Source organism: Cololabis saira, chromosome 19 (assembly GCF_033807715.1).
Source record: "Cololabis saira isolate AMF1-May2022 chromosome 19, fColSai1.1, whole genome shotgun sequence".
NCBI classification, from domain to species: Eukaryota; Metazoa; Chordata; class Actinopteri; order Beloniformes; family Belonidae; genus Cololabis; species Cololabis saira.
Window position 1 is genome coordinate 15,516,031 of NC_084605.1, and position 11,751 is coordinate 15,527,781.

Sequence of the window (11,751 nt, forward strand, 5' to 3'; positions counted from 1 at the left end):
AGACAAACTGTAAGCCATCTTTTATATTTATTCTTTCAGGTCCAGCTGGCAGTGATGTTCCTGGGGCTGCAGAGCTGCAAGCTGCTTATCTGGACCAACTGAGCACCTGGAGTTACAAATTTCATTTGACAAAGACTTCAGATACACACATGAAACACCTCCAGAACTTTCACATACTTCCAACATTTGTAGATGAATTTGGTACAAAGAAGATTCAGCTCTGCCCCTCTGTATAAAGCTAGGGGGAAAACAATACAACAGACTTCATTTTTGTTTTCAGTTTTATTAAAAACAGAACCTGAAAGATCCCCTCCTGACATATTAGGACATACAATATAGGGACATGAATCAAAACATTTTAACACAAAAATATTGTTTAACAAAAGCACATTACATTTGTGTCTTAAGTGAGAGAAATTCAGTTTACTGTCGGAGGACTTAAAAAACCACAAAATATTCACACCTGACAAGCTGAAATCACAATATTTAGACTTTTATCTCCTCAAAAAAATAACAATTGCAGCTGGACCTCAGTTGTTTTCAGAAAATGTTAAATGAATGAAATATGTAAGTGCAGCTCTACAAACTACATACAGCACTTAACCTGTTGAGAGTTGTGTGTTAAAGATACTGTAAGTGTAACGGTACCTCAATTGTTTTCAGAAAATGTTAAATGAATGAAATATGTAAGTATGTTTAAGTGCAATATTAAATGTCTTCTCACTTTTCTCTTGAAATAAACTCAGCTCGTAAATTCACTAAACCAGCACAAATCTTGAGCATTTTGTCAATTTTGGGCACAAAGTTAATTTGGTCCTGTTTGAGAAAGAATCTTGTACATCTCCAGGTTCCTTATTCAACATGAATGCGGGCATGAGCAATGCGGCGTGTGTGAGTGACCTCCTCACTGGTCAGCTGGGATCCTTTGCGTGTGAATGCTGGAATGATTAGCTTCCCCCTACGCTCCTCCAGCAAGTCTCTAACTGAAACCACGGTCACCCATCACCTCATCTCCAGCACGTAAATAATAGAATAGGTGTGGTCCTCCATCCCTGGATCTGACCACTGTGTTTGGGCATCACAGGAAGCTTTGGTGTTGATCACAGCTCCTCCTTCTGATCCATCTGGTCAGGCTCATCTGAGGGAGCAATACAGTACACAATTATTAAGATAAGATATGATACATTAGGGTTTTCCCTACCATTATAACACCCCCAGCCCCCTCATCAAATGTACCTGGGGGAAGACCTGCAACCACATCACCTAAGCCCTCCAGAAGTTTAGGAAAATACCGGTACATTATCACAGCCAGTACTGGAGTTGATGGGGGATGAGGGGGATGGCACCCCCCCCTGAAATAAAAACGGTCCAAATCATCCCCCCTGTAAAACTGCCACCCCCCCTTTCCATCCCTTATGTCATTTCATCAATGAATGTGGTTTTACTGCTATTTCAACATTAACATTTAACATTCTGGTTAGAGTCAACACCAGAAAAATGTGACAATTTTCACCTGTTTCAGGTAAATTTTCACTTGAAATAAGTAAGAAAATCTGCCAGTGGGACAAGATTTATCTTCTTATTACAAGCAAAAAAATCTTGTTCCACTGGCAGATTTTTCTACTTATTTTAAGTGGAAAATCTACTTGAAACAGGTGAAAATTGTTGTTTTTCCAGTGATGAGTCTTGTTTTAAGTGTAATGAGATTTCTTTTTACTAAAATGAGACATTTTAACAAGAAATAAGACAAATATTCTTGTTAAGATTTTGAGTTTTTGCAGTGATCCATGTTACTTATCCTGTGAAGGACAGAGTCATATTGATAAGTTCAGAAAAGTGTTTTTTATTGTTGTGTTTTGATGTATTTGATGTAATACCCAGTGGATATTTAAAGCTTACAGAAGGCTGCATTTAACTGCTGCTATGTCATTCCTGCAGTATTTCTGCAGCTGTTTTGGTCACTGCTATTATTTGTAATATATTATATTATTTGTAATCAGCACAGATTATCTGTCCCCATATGATCAAATCCACCATCCCCCCTGATTTATTTTTACAACTCGAGTACTGATCACAGCTAAGATTTAAAATTTAATTAACAAAAAACTTTTTTCTTATCAACATGTCTGTAGTGAAACTATTGTATTTTTATTCTAATGCTGCCCTGCAGTCCGTGCCATAAACACACTTTGTATTTTAACTGCACAGAAAATAATAATAAATAATACTAAAGGTTGTCATTACCGGACAAATACTACAATGCTGTGTCCTCCATACACCTGAAATCATAACTGATATTCTAATGACATTAACCTGAAATCACACCTGATATTTCATGACATTAACCTGAAATCATACCTGATATTCTCATGACATTAACCTGAAATCATACCTGATATTCTCATGATATTCCTGTCAATCCTCTGAGGATTCCCGTCTCTCCTCCGGCAGTCTGTCGGATCCGAGCCACAAAGTATGATGCAGGTTTTCCTCCACAAAACGACGTACCCGAGCTCCGCAAGGACATTTTAGTAAATGCTACGGTTGATAAACATGTTAAACATTAAATGTCAGAAAAAAAAAACCGTAACTTCTCTGCTAGATTGAAAGCAAATTGCTTTAAAATAAACCGCTGTTCATGCTCAGCTGCCATGGTTAGTCAACGGCGTTACGGAACTTCCGGCGGCTAACAGGAAGTTCCTCCCACAGCAGTTTCTACAGTAGAGGCTCCAGGAATAAGGTGGATAAGAAAAATTATTCTGACACACAAAAATAGTTTGGACAAAAATGTCCTCATCCCAGATTAATTTACCACCCACCATTTTTTGCCCCTGACTGAAATATCCTGTGGATCGTGTAAATGCAATGATATTATAATAAGATATAAGTTTAAGTTAAAGGTTATTATACCCCCGACGACCTCTGCACTATTATCATATGCAGTATGATATAATTAATATCAATTATTAGGACCCGAGCACTTACAGTGCGAAGGCCCTGGCCTATTGTATCTGTAGGAATTGTTTTTCTTTCTTTCTTTTTTATTTTTCTGACGAAATGAGGGCCTTTTTGCCCCCCTAAACGTGCCCCAAAAGTCACCAAATTTTGCACGCAAGCCAGGCCTGGTGAAAAATGTGATATTTAATGGTTTGCATTAATGGGCATGGCAAAATGGCTCAACAGCGCCCCCTAGAAAACTTTGTGCCTCAAGCCCCACGATACGGTTTGACGTAAATGCACGAAAATCGGTACACACCATGGATGTATTATATTAACGTACACACCTGTATCATGTCGCAACTTAAAGAAAAGTCTCTTGGCGCCATGGCCAAAACCGAACAGGAAGTCGGCCATTTTGAATTTGTGTAATTTTGGCGCAATTTATGCCATTTCTTCGGCCGTTTCTTCGCCTGAACCGTAACGTGCACCCAGGTGTGTTATACATCAAAATGTGTGTCTCCATCCTGCGACGACGCGCATTACTTTTCTCAGTCAAAAAGCCAAAAAGCGCGCCCCCCCCTTCATCTGATTGCTCCATATTTGATAGTTCCTACTTTCTGACATGAATGGTTTGACATAAAGACTCGTGGGTGGTGTCATCGGACTCGGTTTTGAGTCCTTGAACAAAATTGGTGCAAATTAGCCCCGCCCCTTCTTCTGATTGGTTGATATGATAGTCCCTATTTTCGACCATAACGTTTGAATGGTTTTTACATAGAGTCGTGGCTGGTGTCATCCGCTAAATGTCCAGGCCTGAAGAATCTACATGCAAGTCATACAAGCGCTTCCACTGCAGCACACCTGAACGTGCACAAGGTTGCGAGGGCCCGTTCATCGCTCCTTGCAGCTTTAATCATTATTATTATTATTGGGTTTTTTTTAGCATAGATAGTGGTTAAAATAGCATTAACATGTTTTGTTTGAAACCGTAACCACTGGATAAAGTACCACCTTTTAATGCTGGGAACTCAATCAATCAAATCAATATCATAACAAGGAGATATAAGTTTTGCATTGAATGATCTCTCTTCTACTCAAATGCTCTCATTAAATACACTGGACCATGAATTGGCTATGAAATATCTAGCTTTAATTCATTCAGTAGGCAGGTCCATAATACACCAAATATAATGAACACCAACTGATTTTATTCAAATAGACAACAGAATAGAACCTTAAATTAAAAGGGAAAAAGAGGGTAAAAACAGTCTTACAGTGCCAAAGAAGTCCACTAGATGGCAGAGCAGTCATATGACAATCAATGAATCAAACGAGAATTAAATCTGAAACAGTATATGTGGCATTAAACATTATTAAACAAAATGCTGAGCAATGATCAACATTATCTGGATTTCTTTACATTTAGACAATAAATGGATTTGGAATTGTGAAATCATGAGAATCTCAGTCATGAGAGCTTTAAGTCGAGAATTGGTTAAGATCTGCCTTTGGTAAACATTTAATTTTTACAACTGACAAAGATGACCAGGAGAGTCCTTAGTGTTTCAAACAAAAAAACCTGCTTGGGTTTGTGAGGTTTTTTAAATATTATTTATTCTGCATTTATTCAGACATTTTAACGTGAGGTGAAAGGCTACTTTTGCCCACATTTACAGTAGAATCATGCATTCTTCTTCTTTTCTACAAGGATACGTTTGCTGAAGGACTTCAGAACAGAAAAAATATCCACTGTTATATTCTTTTGCAGATTAATATGATTTTATTTATTCGTTTTACAGAACAGTTATTTGATAGGTAATGATGTAATAACTGCTCCAGGGGTCATGTTCTGGGTATGGGTCTCTGGAAAGCGTCTAGAGACAACTTTTGTTGTATTAGACGCTATATAAATAAAATTGAATTGAATTGAATTGAAAAGATTCAGTTGTGCAAACTGAAGCCCATGCAAGCTGTGATTAAAAAGGAATAAACTTAGCACAAAAAGTAAGCAGATTTGTGTTTAATGGTCTTTTCTTTGTTGTACCAATAATTCTGGGCAATAAATCTTAAACGGTTGTAAAGCCCGTTTATTTCCCTTTGGATGGTGCCACATTTGTCGGTTGAGCAGTCGAGTTGGGTGTGTTGGTTACACCCATGAAGAACTTGACCCTTGTCAATAGCATCTCGTCATCATTGGAGGCGATCTTGATGCAGAGAGATATTCAGATGAGATTTTATGACCAGTGGTGATCCCACATCTCCCGGTCTGGGACTGAACTGTATCCTCCGTGATGACAACACCCGCCCCCACTGAGCAGGTTTATCAGATACCTCCTCCAGAATCTGGGAGGGGAGAGGATGGAGACCTGCAAGCAGTCCTGACCTCAGATCAGTCATGCCGTTCGTGCCAGAGTGACCAACACAACCATGTTGGCTGACTTGAGGCAAATGCTGGTTGAAGAATGGGATGTCAGTGTGAGATCAGGCTGAGAGGAGTGGGTGCCAGGCTGTTGTGGCTGTGTTTGGTTTGTCCACACCCTACCGAGGCTCCTGGTCGTTCAATTAATACATTGCCAATCAACGTCTTGTTTCTTCAGACTTCAATCAGCTAGTCCAATAAACGACAACAAGCAAGAGTCAATAGCAGAATAAGCTATTGGACCCAAGTTCTTCACGGGTGCAGTTCTGCTGCTCATCCCACAAACAGATGTTCCCTACCAATGATGCACCATTAAAAAGGAATAAACAAAACTTTCCACAACATTAAAATACATTGCCAAGAAGCATTGTTAATAAAAAGAAATAATCAAGCACAAATATCCTTACTTTTTGTGCTGACTTTGGTTCACATGTTTAAATCAATCTGAAACTATTAGAAAAGCAACAAATCTTCACATTTTAGAAACTGTAATCATTAAGTAAAGCAATTTTTCCACGAAAATGCCCCCAAGGTTTTTTTTTGTTTTTTTCTGTCCTGGAATAATGAAATAATGAATAATGAAAAAAAAAAAATGAAAAAAAAAAACATAAGAATATATCGATGGCCAAAATGCAAAACCTGCTTTCTGATGGGCTGATTTCTACGACGGAGTATTAGGGCCAAACTAAGACAAAAAAAATTTGGAAATTACGAGAATAAAGTCATAATATAATGAGAATAAAGTCGTAAATTTACCAGAATAAAGTCGTAATGTTGCGAGAATAAAGTCGTAATATTACGAGAATAAAGTCGTAACATTACGAGAATAAAGTCGTAATATTATCGAGAATAAAGTCGTAATTTATGAGAATAAAGTCGTAATATTATGAAAATAAAGTGGTAATTTATGAGAATAAAGTCGTAATATTATGAAAATAAAGTGGTAATTTATGAGAACTCTAACAGGAAGAGCAGTCTTCTCCCTGTGTTAAAATTAGGAATATTGAGCAGCATCTTGTGAAGTTATATATATATTGTATATTTAATATTACGACTTTATTCTCGTAATATTAAGACTTTATTCTCATTATATTATGACTTTATTCTCGTAATTTTACGACTTTATTCTCGTAATATTATGACTTTATTCTCGTAATTTTTTTTTGTCTTAGTTTGGCCCTAATACTCCGTCGTAGATTTCCCTTTGGACGATGAGAAAAAGGAAGATAATTCCGCCCTTCCTGAAGAATCCCTCCAATCAGGTTCTCTGGTTACATGTGGAAGCACAGCACCTCCGGCCTGCAGCCGCACCAGACCCGGCTGAAACATAGGACAGCTGAGGTCTGTGGGCCCGTCTTACCGTCTCTCAGACTGGAATCATCAATTGTTTTCAAAATAAATTGTGTCTTTCAACCTTACTAATGAAGTATTACCACTTATGAATTGCAGGTCAACAGTGAGAACAGGTCAGGTAAGTGGAGGCCTCTGTGCGGGATGGTGTAGGTGGGGGGTGCCCCCATGACCTGGCCTGCTGGAGTCTGCTGGAACTGCTGCAGACCTGGTACAGTCACCCCTTCAGCCAGTCATGACTCCAACCTTGATGAAACGTACAACCCCACGTAAGCCAACCAGGAAGAGACTGGAAGCTCTATCAAATCAAATCAAACTTTATTTTTAAAGCACCTTTCATACAAAAAAAAATGTAACACAAAGTGCTTTTCATAAAACATAAACATAAAATGTATTAGTGCCCCCCCCCCCCCCCCCCCCCTCCCCCTCCCCGCACACACACAGATAGACACACGCAGACACATGGTGCAGACATGGCTAGGCACAGAGGATCCAGGTGAGGAAACGGTAACAGGGAGCCGTCCACGCCAGGAGGTCTCATAGCCCGCAGCTAGAAGGGGGGGGGGGGCCCACATAGACCATCCCGGCCCGGACGGATAGAGAAGTCCACACCACAGCGGTGAAGCCGTGGTGCAGAACTCCACCACCATCCAGGCCAGAACCATCCCCAGGACGACCCCCCTGCAGGCCAGAGTCACTCCCAGCATGGAGGCTCCCCATGAGGAAACACTGGAGATAAAAGCTACAAGAAAACAGGATAAAATACACTAATAGAGTTTAAAAAGTATAACATAACGTAAAATCCGACATTAAAAACTAAAGGACTAAGACAGTAAAATGTATAAAATAGACCATAAATAACGACTAAAATATTTAGATAAAACATTAAGATAAAACAATGAGAATAAATTATGATAATAAAAAAGGATAAACTAACTATAAAACAGAGTAGTAAGATCCAATAAAAATAAGGGTGAGCATAAAAAATGTAAAAGAGTTAAATGAGTCAGTTAAAAGCCTGATTAAAGAGATGAGTCTTGAGCCTCTTTTTAAAAACATCAACAGTCTCTGCGGCCCTGAGGTTCTCCGGGAGGCTGTTCCACAATCGGGGACCATAAAAACTGAATGCCGCCTCCCCGTGTGTCCTAGTTCTAACTTTTGGTATGGTTAAAAGGCCAGCACCGGAGGACCTCAGGGTCCGCGAGGGTCGATAGGGTAAAAGTAGTGCAGACAAATAAGAAGGCCCAAGACCATTAAGACACTTAAAAACTAGTAAAAGAACCTTAAAATCAACCCTGAAGCGCACAGGGAGCCAATGCAGCGATTTTAAAACAGGTGTAATGTGCTCCCGCCCTCTGGTCCTCGTCAGCACGCGTGCGGCTGAGTTCTGTAGTAATTGTAGATTGTACATGTTCTTTTTGGGAAGACCAGAGAGCAGGGCGTTACAATAATCTAAACGACATGAGATAAAAGCATGCATTAGCACCTCCGTGCTGGCCTGAGAGAGAAACGGGCGGACTCTGGCTATGTTCTTAAGATGGTAAAAACCGATCTTTGTTATGTTTTTAATATGTGGAATAAAAGTGAGCTCAGAGTCAAAAATCACGCCCAGATTTTTAACAGATTTTGAGGGTTTAAAATCCTGTAACTTTGGTAAAAGTTTCTCTCTCTGGCCTTCAGGACCGATGAGTAAAATCTCTGTTTTGCCCTGGTTGAGCTGTAGGAAGTTCACTGCCATCCATGACTTGATGTCTAAAATACAGTTAAAAAGGGCATCAATTGGCCCAGTGTCATCAGGAGACACGGCGATGTACAGTTGCGTATCGTCAGCGTAACTATGGAAGCTGATGCCGTGTCTCCTGATGACGTCCCCAAGGGGCAGCATGTATAGATTAAAAAGAGTTGGACCTAAAATTGACCCTTGGGGAACCCCACACTTTATCTTATAGGTTCCTGAGGAACATGTATCCATACTTACGAAGAAACTACGATCAGTGAGGTAGGACGTGAACCATTTAAGAACAGTACCAGAGAGGCCGACCAGGTGCTTCAGTCTGTTTAATAAAATGTGATGGTCTACTGTATCGAAGGCGGCGGTTAGATCCAGCAGAACCAAGACTGTGAGTTTTTGGTTATCTAAATTGCACCTGATGTCATTTAAAATCTTTAAAAGTGCTGTCTCTGTACTGTGGTTCATCCTAAAACCGGACTGATGGGCCTCTAAAATGTGTGTTGAGTTTAAAAATTCATTCACTTGATTAAGTGACACAAGAGACGGTGGGCAAGAGGAAGAACTGGCAGAAGATCAAGTACCTGAAGATATTGTGAAAAAAGAAGCAAAAGATTAGACCTACGAGGAAGAAAACTGTCAACTACAGAAAACACAATGTGGAAATCAGAAGGCTGGGCGGGGAGTACAAGAGGAAGAAAGAAAGTGGTGAGAAAAACCACTGAGGTAATTCGAAGTCCACATTCCATAAAAGACAGATGTTATTGCGGCTGCAATGAGGGTCAAATCAGAAACAAGCAATGAAATGTCTCTGTCCAAACTCAAGTTAAGAGCATGGAGGGTCCATAAATAGGCCAAACTGGACCTGGGAATGCACCAGATGCAACAGCAAAAGCCATCAAGCAGCCACAGTCAGCAGGGTGGTACTGCGGGAGGATTCCTCAACAGCCTGCCAAAAGATGGAAAGTCACTACTGCCGAGGATCTTTAAAAAAAAAACAACTCCTGCATGCAAAATGATTTAGGAAAACTGGGGGAAAACCAATCTGCACTTTCAGACCTGCTGTTCACGTGACTGGGCATCACATTTTGGGTTGTTTATGGCATAATACTTAATTTACCCCAACACCTACATCATGTCAAAGTTTTTTTTATACTTTTCAATAAGTCCAAATAGCAATGAGAAATTAAATATACATACCAAGCAAGAGTGCAGGTCTTTCCTAGTCGATATTGTTCACACATAATATAATATCATATCATATCATATCATACAATATTACACACAAAGGCCATTGCTTAAGGCCATTGAATCCTTGCAGAAAGCCTTTGCTGTTGTCCAGCATTCATTACGTCAGCTGAAGCTCATTCTCAATGCAGATAAGACGAAGCCTATGCTGTTCTCCAATTCTAGGATCAGGCCACAGGTTATCCCCTCAATGACCACTCTTGAGGGAAATGCAATTGAGGTTGTACATGAATATAAATACCTAGGTGTCTGGATTGATGACTCCCTCACTTTTAAGCAGCATATAAAGAAACTTGTGAAAAAACTGAGGATAAAATTGGGTTTTTACTTTCGAAATGCTAAGAAATGCTTCCTTTAATGCTAAGAAGCGACTTGTTGCTGCTACCTTTTTACCAGTACTAGATTATGGAGATATTCTACATGAATGCTTCTGCTAAATGTCTTCATATGATCGATACTGCATATTCTGCTTCCCTGAGGTTCATTACAAATTGTAAACCATTGACACATCACTGTGAATTATACTCTCAGGTTGGATGGTCTTCTCTGGCCACCTGAAGGCTCAGTCATTGGTATACTTTTATATATAAGGCAATGCTTGGTCTGCTGCCTTCTTACATCTGCTCCTTGATTGTACAGAGAAGTCCTGGTTCTTACTTGCTACGTTCACAAGACTACCTGTTGCTCTCTGTTCCTTTTGCCCGTACTAAACTGGGTAAAAGAGCCTTTGTTTATTCTGCTCCTTCAGCCTGGAACATATTACAATATGACTGGAGGCTAACAGAGTTAATTTCTCTAAGAAATTTTAAATCTAAATGGAAAATACTTGAGGCCGACTCCATTACATGTACCTGTTTTTTGTGATTTGCTTGCTTTTTTAATTTTATTTTAATTGTATTTTATCTGTTGGTGTTTTCCGTCATTTATAACCAGAGGTGGACAGAGTACTCGACCCCAGTACTTGAGTAAGAGTACAAATACTACTGGTCAAAATTTACTCTGTTACAAGTAAAAGTAGCTCAGTCAAAATATTACTCGAGTAAGAGTAGAAAAGTACTTGCTTTTAAAGGTACTTAAGTATCCCAAAGTAAGTGCTTTTAAATTTACTTTAAGTAAAAGTAAGAGTAAGAGTAAATTTCAAAGCAGAGAGGTAGTTCTGCTTCGGCAGACACAATAAACATTTGAAAATAAATGTCTGTGGTTTGTCTGTGCCCTCGTTTTTTACTCGGTCGAACTCAAACATTGAGTTAAGATACGGCCAAGGATTTTGTGAAAGTCCCTGCTCCGAGTCCGGCTCATTATCAGACTCAGACGACTCAGCGGATTGTCTTTCTACTCCTGACGCAGGCGTAGCCATTGTTGCGGCTCTGTCTTGACTTGTTGCGGCTCTGTCTTGACAAACGCAGGCTACTTTGGCGGTATCGTTTTGAGGAAACTTGACGTATTTCTGCTTTACGTACATCCCAGTGGAGAGCGTGCACTGTGATAGGTCTCCTCCTTTGACAAAAACAGCTTGTGTCCAATAGGATTTTAGGGAAGAAGAAAAAAGAGCAGACCTGAAAGTAACAAGTACTTTTCAGCCTTCCTAGAAATGTACTCGAGTAAAAGTAAAAATATTTGTCTTGGAAATGTATTCAAGTAAGAGTAATAAGTACCAAAGAAATCTAATACTCAAGTAAAGTACAAATCCTCTGGATATGTACTTAAGTACAGTACTCAAGTGAATTTACTCCGTTACTGTCCACCACTGGTTTTTAATCTCAATGGGATTTTCCTGGTTAAATAAAGGTTAAAAAAAAACAACAGGTTTTCCTTTTTCTCTAAAAATAGTTTTTTTTTTTCTGGTAGGAAGTTTGATTTTTGGCAATCAATATTTTGAGGTAAAAACTAAAACGTTTTGCGTGACATAAAATAACAGTGTGGAGCAAACCTGGGTATTTCGATCGTTCGGGCTTTAGGACCTCGCAGACCCAGCCCGCCGCTGACTCGCGGGGGAAACAACAGATCTACAAAACACCGGGACGCAGCGCGGCGCTGGCGCAGAGCCTGACGGGTAAATCCACAT

General features: G+C 39.6%; 1 long non-coding RNA gene across 1 annotated transcript; it reads right to left on the reverse strand.

Annotated features, from left to right (window-relative positions):
- Positions 1-263: 263 nt before the first annotated feature.
- On the reverse strand, positions 264-2,740 carry LOC133419054 (uncharacterized). Its single transcript, XR_009770495.1, has 2 exons — positions 2,393-2,740; positions 264-1,138 (listed from the first exon to the last, which is right to left on the reverse strand). It is a non-coding gene; the product is annotated as an uncharacterized LOC133419054 (long non-coding RNA).
- Positions 2,741-11,751: the final 9,011 nt, after the last annotated feature.